The 14,863-nt window shown below is 44.2% G+C and overlaps 1 non-coding gene across 1 annotated transcript; it reads right to left on the bottom strand.

Moving 5' to 3' along the window:
* Positions 1 to 4,018: 4,018 nt before the first annotated feature.
* TRNAG-CCC (transfer RNA glycine (anticodon CCC)) lies at positions 4,019 to 4,091 on the bottom strand. The gene has a single exon. It is a non-coding gene; the product is annotated as a tRNA-Gly (tRNA).
* Between the last annotated feature and the right edge of the window lie 10,772 nt (positions 4,092 to 14,863).

Consider the following 14,863-nt stretch of genomic DNA (forward strand, 5'->3'; position numbering starts at 1 on the left):
GAGAAGTCTGTGTTTGGAATTTTCAACATGGAGCCTGTGAGAGGGAGCTCACCAGAGGCAAGAGAAAGCCCTGTGGAGCATCTTGGATGGACCAGCTTGTAGGGACACCAGGCAGTGCAGTGATAGGATTCTTTCCCACATGACTCTGAAACCCTCGTGGTCGGATTCTGCCAGGGCCTGGGTCACTAAGGAAGGATGGAAAGGATGCCAAAGAGGCACAGGAAATGGAGTTGTTGATAAACATGTCACGGAAGGGATTAACTAGAGAGTGGGTTGTTTACAGATTAGAATTTGGGGACTCAGGTCTTAGTGAAGTCAAAGAGCACGTTTAGAGGGAAGAAGTGGAGACCTTGGTCTGAGTAGGTTTTCTTTCTTTTTTTAAAAAAAGTTTATTTTATTTATTTATTTTTGGCTGTGTTGGGTCTTTGTTGCTTCTTGTGGGCTTTCTCTAGTTGTGGCGAGCGGGGGCTACTCTTCGTTGCGGTGTGCGGGCTTCTCATTGCGGTGCCTTCTCTTGTTGCGGAGCATGGGCTCCAGGCATGTGGGCTTCAGTAGTTGTGGTGCACGGGCTTAGTTGCTCCACGGCATATGGGATCTTCCCGGACCAGGGATCGAACCCATGTCCCCTGCATTGGCAGGCAGATTCTCAACCACTGCGCCACCAGGGAAGCCCCTGAGTAGGATTTCTGAAGCGCTTGAGGAGGTAAAAATATGAGTGATGACAAGGCCCAGGGTTGCCAAAAAAAGGAGACCTAGAGGGATAAGGTGAAGGGCACAAAGAGATCGAGGAACCAAGAGATCCAGGCTAGACATCATTGAGGACGATGGGAGGGTTGAAGACAGAGATCTCTGCATTAGAGGAGTTGATATAAGGGGAATAGGGGAATGCCTGGGCTTTCTGGGGATGGGAAGTATAGGGATGCAGAGAAGGGGAATAACATGTCCATGTCCTCATCCTCAGAACCTATCAATCTGTTACCTTACATAGCAAAAGGGATTTTGCAGATGTGATTAAGTTAAGGATTTTGAGATGGGGAGAGCATCGTGAATTATCCAGATAGGATCAGTGTAATTGCAAGTGTCCTTAAAAGAGAAAAAGGAGGCTGGGGTCAGCAGAAGAGATGTGAAGACTGTGGAAGCAGAGGTTTGAGTGATACGATTGCCAGCTTTGAAGATGGAGGAAGGGGGTCACAAACCAAGAAATGCAAGCAGCCAATAGAAGGTGGAAAAGACAAGGGAATAGATTCTCTCCTGGAGCCTCCAGAGGGAATGCAGACCTGCTGACACCTTGATTCAGCCCGTTGATATCCATTTTGGAGTTCTGTTTATGCTAAGGCAATAAATTTGTGATGTTTTATGCCCCTTAGTTTGTGGTGGTTTGTTACAGCAGTCATAGGAAACCAACAGAGCTGGGAAGCTGATTGATATGAATTTTTCAAAGGGAGGGCTTTTGAAAAAATGTGCAAGAGCAATGTGGCAGAAGCCTAAAGCCAGGAGAAACTACCTCTGGCCATCAGATAGAGCATGTGTGCACAGATGAGCTGTCTCCACTTGCGAGGGCTGCAACACACAAGAGTCCTCCAGGGAAATCCAAGTTTTCAGTTGCAGCCAGGAAGGAGAGGAGGTAGTGAGTGAAAGGTTAAGAGTGTAGAGGATTATTTTAAGTTTTGGCAATAGATCAAGACTTTCAAAGTGTACAATGTAAATAGTTAGAGGTCAGGTCCTGGGAGAAGACTGAACTGAATAGGAATAAAAATGCTTTACAGGATCTGTGGCCTCCATGGGTAGCACGCTGTGCACATACCACGGGCCGTTGCTGAGAATCACAGGGAAGAGGAAGGCAGGGCCTTGAGTGAGGGCTAGGAAGGCCAGAGAGGGAACTTTGTTCAGCAGTTTTAATCAAAAGCTTTTTGACTCCCCCTTCAACTTAGCTGGCCAGTTTTCATGCAGACTGCCTGCCTCTGGTGGTCTCAGTCATTCCAAAATTAAACGTTTGCTTTTTAAAAATTTATTTATTTTGGCTGCATTGGGTCTTTGTTGCTGCGCATGGGCTTTCTCTAGTTGCGGCGAGCGGGGGCTACTCTTCACTGCGATGCAAAGGCACCTCATTGCGGTGGCTTCTCTTGTTGCGGAGCACGGGCTCTAGGCACATGGGCTTCAGTAGCTGTGGCACGTGGGCTCAGTAGTTGTGGCTTGTGGGCCCTAGAGCACAGGCTCAGTAGTTGTGGCACACGGGCTTAGTTGCTCCACGGCATGTGGGATCTTCCCGGACCAGGGCTTGAAGCCGTGTCCCCAGCATTGGCAGGCATATTCTTAACCACTGCGCCACCAGGGAAGCCCTAAACATTTGCTTTTTAAAGGACTGGGACCAACTTTGTGCGGACCACATCACGTGCAATGCCAAGTCATCAATAACTGTCATAAACATGTCAAAATAAACTCGTTTCTTCACAAGCTATAATAAAAATTTGTTTCTGATTTTGAGAGAGTCTTGCCCATATTAGGCTCGTAAGTGCTCATTGGATTTAATTGAATTAAGATAAGTCAGAAAGTGCTAGAAATCTTGGATTTGCTCCATGTGAGAGCTAAATCAGAGAATCATGAAGCAGCTATGTGGAAGGGACCTTCTAGGCAAATGTCAGATTTATGACCTCAAACCCTTTAGCCCTGTTAGCTGGGCTCAACCGCATGTGGGTCAAGGCTGTCCTTCTATACCTCTGGCAAAGACCTAGAACAAAAGCAGGTTTAGTTTCTTTCCACGAGGCCTACCCCCTGCATCCTGGCTTTTAGATATTACCACATCCATCAGGAGGGGAGGCCGGAAGGGCACCCCCAAAGGAAAGAACAAAGGAAAGAGAGCATTTCTCTAGGGGAACTGAAGCAGAGCTGGCCTTGGCACCCACCCTCTGGTCCTCACCAGGGTGGGTATCCCTCCCAAGCAAATGGTCGCTCCCAAGTCTCTTTTACCACACCAGGCAGCAAAGATAAGAAGAAGAATCCAAGAGAGACAACAATAAAAAGAGATAGAAATCCAAGAGACCAGCCATTGGCAAGGCAGAGTTTTTTGTTTTGTTTTCCATATCCTTTTCCATTATGGTTTATTACAAGATATTGAATATAGTTCCCTGTGCTACACAGTAGAACCTTGTTGTTTATATATATAGTAGTTTGTCTCTGCTGATCCCAAACTCCTAATGTATCTCTCCCACACCCCCTTTTCCCTTTTGTAACCATAAGTTTGTTTTCTGTGAGTCTGTTTCTGTTTTTGTAAATAAGTTCATTTATATCATATTTTAGATTTCACATATTAAGTGATATCATATGATATTTGTGTTTGTTTGACTTACTTCACTTAGTTTGATAATCTTTAGGTTCATCCATGTTGCTGCAAAATATTTACTTATTTGGCTGTGTTGAGTCTTATTAGTTGTGGTGTGCAGGCCCTTCTCTAGTTGCAGCGCGCGGGCTTAGTTGCCCCACAACATGTGTGATCTTAGTTCCCTGACCAGGGATTGAACTCACGTTCTCTGCATTGGAAGGTGGATTCTCAACCACTGGACCACGAGGGAAGTCCCTATATTGCATCTTCTTGATCTGTTCATCTGTTGATGGACATTTGGGTTGCTTCCCAAATGTAAATAGTGCTGCTATGACCATTGCAGTGCATGTATCTTTTCTAATTAGAATTTTCCCTGCATGTATGCCCAGGGATTGCTGGATCATATGGTAGCTCTATTTTTAGTTTTTAAAGGAACCTCCATACTGTTTTCCACAGTGGCTGTACCAAATTACATTCCCACCAACAGTGTAGAAGGGTTCCCTTTTCTTCACACTCTCTGTAGCATTTATTATTTGTAGACTTTAAAATTTATTTATTTGTTTGTTTGTTTGTTTGGCTGTGCCGGGTCTCAGTTGTGGCATGCAGGATCTTCGTTGCTGTGTGCGAGATCTTTGTTGCGGCATGCGGGATTTTTAGTTGTGCCATGCAGGATCTTTAGTTGTGGCATGCGGGATCTAATTCCCTGACCAGGGATCGAACCTGGGCCCCCTGCATTGGGAGCGCAGAGTCTTAACCACTGGACTACCAGGGAAGTCCCATCCCTAGACTTTTAAATGATGGGGCAAGGCAGAGTTTTTAACCTTTGTTGATTATATCAAAAGTTCCACCCCTTCACACCATGGCCCAATTATGTCCTTGCTTTCACCCAGAGCAAACTCTCTACACCCCTTGGGGTGGGTAAGAAGGTGGGGAACATTGAGTTTCTCCCTACAAACCAGCAAGTACCATTCCCTTTCAAACTCCAAGCTCTTAAATTAGAAGTTATTTATATCTGTGTGTTGTGTATACTTTCATCCGTTTGTTCCTTCCTGTGTACAAAGCTAATTACTTCTTTAATTAAGCACTCTTCACTCTTATTAGAGGTGTTAGCATATTCAAGAACATTTTCTGCTCTTGGCTTCCCAGTGGACCAAGTCATGCATTTTCAGGAACCAGCTGGTATTGTTTATTTGTACAGTGTGTATCAGGTGCGAGAAGGATAATTTACTGCCTCTCAAATACCTATTTCTTCCCCTGCAAATGGGTGCACCTGCATGGGAACCCGGGGTGTCTGCACTCAATTATCACTAAAGACTGATCTCAGCTAGCTAACAAGCCTCCAAAGCCAGACACAGAATCAGCTGTCTTGGAAATGCTTGTCTGTGCATCCTGAGGAGCTGTGCAGGCAGATGTGGGTGAGGACCCACCACATCTATAGATGTGCTATAGAAATGTGCTATAGAAATAGGATTGAGACACACAGAATCTCTGCAGTCTGCCTGCCAGATCACCATGATGCTCATTCTCATAGTAATAGTTATCCTCAGTGCAGGAAAAGCAAAAGGGTTATTCTGAATTATCTGACCACTTATCCTTTCATAAGTATTGAGCTGGGTATTCTCAGGGCTGGTCCTTATCTTTCTGAGACCAGAATCTGCAACAGGGCCAATCGGATGAGCATGCAATCTGTATAGTTACACAGGATCCTTCACTTAGAAAGGCCCCATGCTTGGTTTAATGCTCTGTTGCTGCTGTCTTGAAATTCTTAACAACTTTTAAATAAGGAACTCAGCATTTTTATCTTGCACTGAGCTCTGCAAATTATGTAGCCTATCCTGGTCTCCAATATGGTTTCTTTGGTTGAAAATTTCTAGTTTCAGGCTTACTTCTCTAATAGGCTGAAACCCTATTCTGTGTGCTTTTATTTATTGTGTCTCTATCCAGATTTCAGACTGCAGGTTTCCCAAGGGCATGGACTTTCTTATATCTTTTTCTCCAGGGCTTAGAAGAAGGCCTGACATATCATAAGTAGTCAGATAGTGTTTGTTGAATGACTGAATGCTTGAAAGAGCCCTCAGGGATATTTCCATAGCCAAGGTAACAAGCAGACTATTAGGATAGTGTCACATTTGGTAGCAAGTTCACCATAAAATGGTCATTAATTCTGGACACTCCTTCCCTACCTCCTCCTGAGCCACTTTTCTCTGAGTTGTAAGCTGCTTTAATGCTTGATTGCCCACACTGATTCTTTGTTCACCTGATTTCTGATTCCATAAGCTGAGCAGGGAACCTTGTAATGACCCAGACAATCATGTCAATGGGCAAGCTGAGTTGCCATCGTCTGGGTTCAGGGGGACAGAGTTTTGACCTGGGGTGTGGGCACACCTTCACCCTGGCCCACTGAGCTGTGGGGTCTTAGAGAAGTAAATGTGAGAGCAAACATTGTGACTTCTAAGATGGTTATATAAAGAGGTGCCATCCTGCCCACTCATGGCAGTTGGACCATGAATGTGAGCACCAGCAGCCCCATAAGAGCTACATCTGTGCTGTGAGTCATTGTGGAGGTACTTCCCTTGGAATATTTAAGGTGCCCGGCCCAACAATTTTTACTTCATTTTAAACAAATCAGAGGAGAACAATTTTTTAAATTAATTAATTAATTTTATTTTTAGCTGTGTTGGGTCTTCATTGCTGTGCGTGGGCTTTCTTTAGTTGCGGTGAGTGAGGGCTACTCTTCGTTGCGGTGTGTGGGCTTCTCATTGCGGTGGCTTCCCTTGTTGCAGAGCAGGGGCTCTAGGCTCACGGGCTTCAGTAGTTGTGGCACGTGGGCTCAGTAGCCGTGGCTCACAGGCTCAGTAGCTGTGGTGCATAGGCTTAGTTGCTCCGCAGCATGTGGGATCTTCCCGGACCAGGGCTCGAACCCGTGTCCCCTGCATTGGCAAGTGGATTCTTAACCACTGCACCACCAGGGAAGTCCTAGAGGAGAACAATTTAAAGCAAACACCTATGTCTGGGGACCACAAATAGGATTCATTTCCAAAGATAGCCTGGAACTCTGTGTTAAATAGAGTTTTAAGACAGAAAAAAGTGTGGGGATGAATTAGGAACGCCTGCATGGACACTTAACGCTTGCATTTATTGAGAGTCTAGCACAGTACTGGATACACGGTAAATGCTCTATGTGCATTTATTGACTGAATAAATAAATCGATGAAGATTTGCCATTGAAGGGGCGCTTCAGAACATGTCACCCAAAATATGCCCGGTGGCGTATTGATTACTATTCTGAGCCGAAGGCATCTGAGAAACGGCAGATGCAGGAAGGCCTCTATGACCTCCCCGTTTCTACCTAAAAGCCAGTCATAAAATTTCCCATGAGAAAGATGCCCTCCATGCACCAGGAAGAGAAGACCATTCTTATCACCAGAGACTGGGAGTCAGTGCCTAAAAGGACCTGTACAAACAAACCTACTAAAATAACCCTGATCTTCCATTAGTTTCCCCATATGTTTCCTAGTCACTGTCTCACGATTTACTGCCTCCCAGCTCAAGCCCCTTTGTCTTGTCAAATTCTCAAAATTTATAGTTCTTCACATAAAATGGTATATAAGCTTTTTGGCCTAACAAGTTTTTGGCCTTCTTCGTGTCTTTATTTTTGTTCTGAAGACGACTGCATACACGTAAAAATGTTCATTAAAATTTGTATGCTTTCCTCCTGTTAATCTCTCTTATGTTGGTTTAATTCTTAGTCCCTGCTACAAAACCTAAGAGGGTAAAAGGACGTTTTTCCTCCCTTTATACTGTCAGTGCTACGAGTCTGTCCTTGGAAATAACTATGTAATTTTAACGAGTTCTTCAGCCTGAGCTTCAGTTTACTTAGCTGTGACAAAGACTTGAAATATCTTCTAGTCCTATTATTCTGTAATATCCTGTGATCATACCAATCTCTTTGTAAAATGAAGACAGCTTGTGTTAAACAATATCCCCCTCCAACTCCATTTTGTCTGTGTATGCTTAAGGCTCCTATTTCTTTAAAGCCCTGCTGTGGGAGCCTGTCTTAATTTCTTTTTTCTTTCTTTCTTTTCTTTTTTTAGTTTTTTTTAAAAAAAAAAAACATTTATTATAGAAAATTTCAGATATATCTACATATATATGTATATATGTACATACATATATATATGTGTATATATATATATATATATGCATACACAAGTAAAAAGAATAGAATAATTAACCTCCATGTACCCATCTTTCAACTTCAACAGTTACCTGCTTGTTTCATTTTTACTTCCATTGACACCCTCTCCCACAAACTGGATTGCTTAAAAGCAAACTCTAGATAGCAGATCATTTAATACATTCAAATTTCAGTATAATGCTTCAAAAGATAAGGATTCCTTTTTAAAAATATAATCACAATTTTTTCTGCCTTAATTTCCAGTGCAGCAAAATATATAGTATATTTGTCATAGAATTGTCAGAATACATTTCTTTCGAATCTGGATTGTAGCAAGTCTCGACTGTGGCTAATGCTGAGAGATGGGTATTTTAAGAATTACATCTTGAAGTGACCACTGTGACTTACGACCCAAACTCACAACCTTGTTTCTTTAGTGTTTTGTAAATCTAAGAGATGTATGTCCTCTCCAGAGATTTGGTAAAAACTGGAAACAGAGACATTTGCTTTTGACTATGGCTTCTATAGAGGGGGCTGAACCAAGAATATCATTAATTGCTTACTACATTTTTCTTTCGTCTTCCCAGCACCTCCCCTCAACTCATATCCAAACAATATGCTCCCTCCTAACTTCAAAAGAGGCTGCCCAGGGAACTTCTTTAGAAGATGACACACAAAGTCAGATAACCAGAGAGAGTATCTGGGGGGAACTGGGATATGATGGATTTGCCATTATTTTGTTTGTTTATTTTGAATCATCAAGGAATCAGGAAGTTGCAAGGATTCTATTATGGAGCTGGTCCTCCTGCATCAGAGGAATTGTCTAACTTAATTTATGGAAAGCATCAGACATCAGGAAAGCTTATTATTATTATTTTCTTAATTAATTAATTAATTAATTAATTTTTTGGCTGTGTTGGGTCTTCGTTTCTGTGTGAGGGTTTTCTCTAGTTGCGGCGAGCGGGGGCCACTCTTCATCGCGGTGCGCGGGCCTCTCACTATCGCGGTCTCTCTTGTTGCGGAGCACAGGCTCCAGATGCGCAGGCTCAGCAGTTGTGACTCACGGGCCTAGTTGTTCCGTGGCATGTGGGATCCTCCCAGACCAGGGCTCGAACCCGTGTCCCCTGCATTGGCAGGCAGACTCTCAACCACTACGCCACCAGGGAAGCCCCAGGAAAGCTTATTGACCACACAGTCATTCACATGTGGAACTGACAACTGCCCTTATGGGGAAGCTTCCAGAATCCTGGGAATCCCTCCTGATCCACATGGTTTCTGCTTTAACCTACTCTGATCTCTAAACAGCTTCATTAGAGATTCATTTTTTGGAGTTAAGGTCTTGTCCCCTAATGAAAATAAAATGCTCATGGGAGAGAGAACACATTGAATGGCAGTCAGCCATCATTTTTTTAAGTTTAGTTTTACTGAAAAAGCAATATGCTTTGTTGTTAAAAAACAAAACAAAACAAAAAAACAGTGCAGAGAAGGCTAAGCACCCCTTGACCAGGACCACAGTGTTGCACAAATTTACACTGACTTTAAAAAAAAAATTTTATTGGGGTATAGTTGATTTACAATGGTGTGTTAGTTGCAGGTGTACAGCAAAGTGAATCTGTTATACATATACATATAACCACTCTTTTTTAGATTCTTTTCCCATATAGGCCATTACAGAGTATTGAGTAACGTTCCCTGTGCTATACAATGATATACACGCTGACTTTTCACACGTGGGTCACGCAGCGTTATTTATTTATTTATTTATTTATTTTTGGCTGTGTTGGGTCTTCCTTGCTGTGCGGGGGTTTTCTTTAGTTGTGGCGAGCAGGGGCTGCTCCTTGTTGCAGTGCACGGGCTTCTCATTGCGGTGGCTTCTCTTCTTGTGGAGCACGGGCTCTAGGCACGAGGGCTTCAGTAGTTGCGGCAACGGGCTCAGTAGTTGTGGTGTGCGAGCTCTAGAGCACAGGCTCAGTAGTTGTGGTGCATGGGCTTAGTTGCTCCGCAGGATGTGGAATCTTCCCGGACCAGGACTCAAACCCATGTCCCCTGCATTGGCAGGCGGATTCTTAATCACTGCGCCGCCAGGGAAGACCCAGTTATACAGGGCAGCCCCTGAGATCCTGCCCTTCTGGGACCACCCTCTCCCTTATCCCAACTCTATCCTCCTGCTAGAGGGAAACATTTCTATTAGTTCAGTAGAAATCCTCTAGACCTTTCTGTGCATTTGCGTACAAGGATATGTACCCACAGAACACAAGGAACTATTTTGTGTTGTGTTCCTTGTTATTTAAATGATAACGTAATGAATATATCATTCGGAGACGTACTTTTTTTTTTTTGCGGTATGCGGGCCTCTCACTGTTGTGGCCTCCCCCGTTGCGGAGCACAGGCTCCGGACGCGCAGGCTCAGCGGCCATGGCTCACGGGCCCAGCCGCTCCGCGGCATATGGGATCCTCCCAGACCGGGGCACGAACCCGTATCCCCTGCATCGGCAGGCGGACTCTCAACCACTTGCGCCACCAGGGAGGCCCCGGAGACGTACTTTTTAAAACTTTACTTGGAGATCTTCCTATATCAGTGTAGATTTTTTTTTTTTTTTTTTTTTTTTTTTTTTTTGCATTACGTGGGCTTCTCACTGCTGTGGCCTCTCCCGTTGCGGAGCACAGGCTCTGGACATGCAGGCCCAGCAGCCATGGCTCACGGGCCTAGCCGCTCCACGGCATGTGGGATCTTCCCAGACCGGGGCACGAACCCGTGTCCCCTGCATCGGCAGGCGGACTCTCAACCACTGCGCCACCAGGGAAGCCCTCAGTGTAGATATTTTTATATATGAAAACATTCAACCAATTTCACACGTGGTTGAAAAGATCAAATAACACAGAAGACATAAAAGCAGCTTTCGTCCTTCTTAATGCTCCTTTCTCTTGGTCCCATGTCTTGAAAACCACTTGGAAAACTTGTGCTTTAAATTCTCCTAACAGTTACTTTTATTTCTGTAAAAAATATTCCTTGATTTAACAACTTGTAACATTGTGCGTTAACTTCCTGTTATGATGGGTGAGGATTTAACTTCCTCTCACTACCCTACGTACCTGCTTCCCCTCCAGACACAGCTATAGTACCACTACCTTCACCGCTCACACCTGTACCTTCAAACCACCAACTCAACCTACACTCTTTTTTCTGTCAATGTAGACTGTGCCTCTCAAATTTCTGTTTTGAAAGACAGTGATAAGGTAATTGAGCGTGTCCCCTCTTCCACAGCAGACCTCCATCAAATTTTTTCTTGCCGAGACTGATATTGTTACATTTTATTGTGTCACCATAATCAATTTTCCATGATTGATCTATGGGTTGGTTTTAAGCTGAAAAAAAAACAAACAGCATGTGTATTATAAAACCCAGGGAAGTAGGGCTCCTGGCCCAGCTCAACAGTGCTGCCCATTGTACTTCTGTTCTTGAGATCTGTGGTCAGAGCTCCTGTACATTCAGGAGACACTCAGGAGCTTCAATTAGAAAGGAATTCTCTTGGGGCTTCCCTGGTGACGCAGTGGTTAAGAATCCGCCTGCCAACGCAGGGGACATGGGTTCAAGCCCTGGTCTGGGAGGATCCCACATTTTGCGGAGCAACTAGGCCCGTGCGCTACAACTACTGAGCCTGCACTCTAGAGCACGTGAGCCACAACTACTGAGCCCGCGTGCCACAACTACTGAAGCCTGAGCGTCTAGAGCCCTTGCTCTACAACAAGAGAAGCCACTGCAAGGAGAAGTCCCCACTCGCTGCAACTAGAGAAAGCCTGTGTGCAGCAACAAACACCCAATGCAGCCAAAAATGAATGAATGAATAAATAAATAAATAAAAAGAAATAGAAATGTATTCTCTGCCTCCTCCTCCTTTAGACTCACCTTTTATACTCACATTTTCCTCTTCCACTGTCTGTCTTTTATTCACACTTCCTGTTTGAGGCCCCTGTCCTCTCTCCCACTCTTCCTTTCCTTTGCTTCACCCAGCTGGGAGCCTCTTCTGGATTCAGGTAGGCTGTATTAGTTTTGGCTTCCTTTGCTCTGTATCAACAGTCCTCTCTCCACTCTCTGTTTTCTAGAAATAGATTTGAAGACTCTCCTATTCTCTCTGTTGTGGATTTATATGCTTTTGTTTATTCCTTTGCTGCCATTTTAATGGTATCTTAGGTGAGAAAGAAGATAAATACTTGTGCTTAATCTACCATCTTGAACCTAGATGTTCATATCTTACAGTAAACTGTTTGATCTGCTTTTCCAAAAGGAGAACAATCTGAGAGAGGATTTTTGAATGTAGAAGACAAAAAATAATAACTAAGTGCAAATAATGTTTTCCAAATTCTCTTCATTTTGCTATGCATATGACACTTGACCACTCCCTTTTTTGAAACCCTCTCCTCCCTTAACGTTTGAGATCCTGTCCTTTTTGCTTTCTTCTCAACCTAAAACACTCTTTCACCAGCCCCTTTTTCTTTACTTGTCTCTTTAAAGATTCATCCTCTTTCTTCTCTCTCACTTTCTTGTTATAATACCCACAAGCCAAAGACTCTCCAAATCTTGATCTCCAGTGCCAACCTCTTCCCTGATCTCCAGACCTTCATTTCAGGCTGCCAACAGAACATCTTCACCTGAATGTTCCACAGGCATTGAAGACTCTACATGCTAAAAACTGGGTTTAGTATCTTTCCATCACATCTTCTCTTCTGTGTGCTTATCTTGGTTAACAGAACTACCATCTAATGAGTCCCTGAAGCTAGAAATTTTGACTCTGTGGCAGACACTGGCCACAAACTTATTTCTCATTTTTCCATAGCACTGCTAAACTACGTTCCCCAGGTTCAATGCTATGAGGTATGGCCAATGAATGTGGTAGGAAGTGATGGGTAAGCTCCAGGCCTAGCCCAAATGAAATCTTTCTTGAGATCTTCTACTGTCTCCTTCTATGCCTCTTTGTTAGCTAGAGGTTGTCGCAGCTAGTTTTTTCCTCTGTGCGTTCTGGAAAGGGCAATATCTCATTCTCCTTGACTCAGGAAGGGAAGTCACAGCTTCTGGAGGGATCATTACTGAGAATGCAGTGTGATGGATAATTACATGTGTTGATTTCGTTAGGCTATGATACCTAGTTGTTTAGTCAAATATTAGTCTATGTGTTGCTGTGAAGGTATTTTTGTAGATGTGATTAACATTTAACAATCAGTAGTCTTTAAGTAAAGCGGATTACCCTCCATAATGTGGATGGGCCTCATGTGATCCATCGAACACCTTAAGAGCAAAGGCTGAGGTTTACTGAAGAAGAAATTGTGCCTCAGGCAGCATAGACACCTTGCCTGAGTTCCCAGCCTGCTCGTCTGCCTGACACACTTTGGACTTGTCAGCCTCACAACCGCATGAACGGATTCTTTAAAATAAATCTCTCTCAATCTCCCTATTTTCCTGTGTATCTATCTAGCTATTGATCCCATTGGTTTCATTTCTCTGGTGAACACTAACTAGTACACCAAAGAGCAAGCCAGTTCCTTCCCATAGGATTCTTTTAACATTCCTATCACCATGTCAGTCTGGGACTGGATGTAAGCTGTGTCTGTACACACACCAGATACTGCCCAAGGAGAGAGATAAGCCACAAAGCTTTTTAAAGAAGTGAACCATAATGGCCCCTTCCCTACCCCATATTCTGAGGACAGGACTCTGGGAAAATGTGCATCCGGAAGTTTGGAATATCTTCTCAAAAAGATCCCATTTCTCAAGCCCTCTCTCATCCCATATGTGTGCAAGAACCCAGAATGAGGATTGAGCTGGAGAACAGCAGGGATCCTAATGTAACTTGTAGAAGTCACTTTTGTCCTGACTAGGGCCCACGATATGATATACGGCTCTTCCTGAGAAGGAGTCAAAGGAAGGAAGGAAAGAAAGGAAAGAAAAACACTGAAAATGTCTCCTGAGGCAGGGGTCCCCAACCCCTGGGCCACAGACTGTTACCGGGCCCAGACCGTACTACGAAGAAAGCAAAATTAAAAGTAGTTTTCAGGACTTCCCTGGTGGTGCAGTGGTTAAGAATCTGCCTGCCAATGCAGGGGACATGGGTTCAAGCCCTGATCCGGGAAGATCCCACAAGCCATGGAGCAACTAAGCCCGTGTACCACAACTACTGAGCCTGCGCTCTAGAGCCCGTGAGCCACAACTACTGAGCCTGCGCACCAGAACTACTAAAGCCCGTGCACCCAGAGCCTGTGCTCCTCAACAAGGGATGCCACTGCAATGAGAAGCTGTTCACCACAATGAAGAGTAGCCCTAGCTTGACACAACTAGAGAAAGCCTGCATGCAGCAATGGAGACCCAATGCAGCCAAAAATAAATAAATAAATAAATTTATTAAAAATAAATTAATAAAAAAATTTAAATACACTTTATTATTTTTTTAATCTATTTATTTGGCTGCTCCGGGTCTTAGTTGCGGCATGTGGGATCTTTGTTGCAGCTTGAGGAATCTTTAGCTGTGGCATGCAGTATCTTTAGGTGCAGCATGCAGGATCTAGCGCCCTGACCAGGGACCAAACCTGGCCCCCCTGCATTGGGAGCATGGAGTCTTAGCCACTGGACCATTAGCGAAGTCCCAGCTCCACTTCTCACTCTAGTTCTAGTCCCCTTGCCCCTGCTCCCTAAAGGGCATCCACCCTTGGTCCATTCCAAACTGACCCCTTTCTATGGTCCTAGCTTGTCTCACTCCAAATGGATGCAAAATGCCAGCTGTTGGACCTGCTTTCAAAGATTGCATAAATCACCTTCTGTTTCCTGCCTCCAAACCACCACTGTCTACCTTCACTGACCCCTATTTTGCTCCACTCTTCCATATCCTCCTCTGCTCCTGCCTCTTCTTACTTTTTAACCACAACTCAAATTTTAGATATACACCCCATGGGTTAAATTATGGTTCCTGCCCTCCTGGCCCCATCACCACAGCCTCCATAAAAGACATTCTCATCTTTCTCCCTGGACCACCTCTCTAGTTGGGGTTATTTCTGACCCAGTCCCCCCACAAAGGTAAGAAGTTCAGATATACTCATAGGTCTCACACTCTCATTTCCCAATGTCAAAATCAAAGTCGTCAGCTTCCTCCAGTACTCCTCCCATTCCCAGTTCTCTGCTTCTAACCTCCATGGTTTGAAGCTTTAAAGACATTTTATTTATTTATTTATTTATTTATTTTTGGCTGTGTTGGGTCTTCGTTTCTGTGCGAGGGCTTTCTCCAGTTGCGGCAAGCGGGGGCCACTCTTCATCGCGGTGCGCGGGCCTCTCACTATCGTGGCCTCTCTTGTTGCGGAGCACGGGCTCCAGACGCACAGGC

The sequence above is a fragment of the Mesoplodon densirostris genome, chromosome 11 (genome assembly GCF_025265405.1).
Source record: "Mesoplodon densirostris isolate mMesDen1 chromosome 11, mMesDen1 primary haplotype, whole genome shotgun sequence".
Classification (NCBI taxonomy): domain Eukaryota; kingdom Metazoa; phylum Chordata; class Mammalia; order Artiodactyla; family Ziphiidae; genus Mesoplodon; species Mesoplodon densirostris.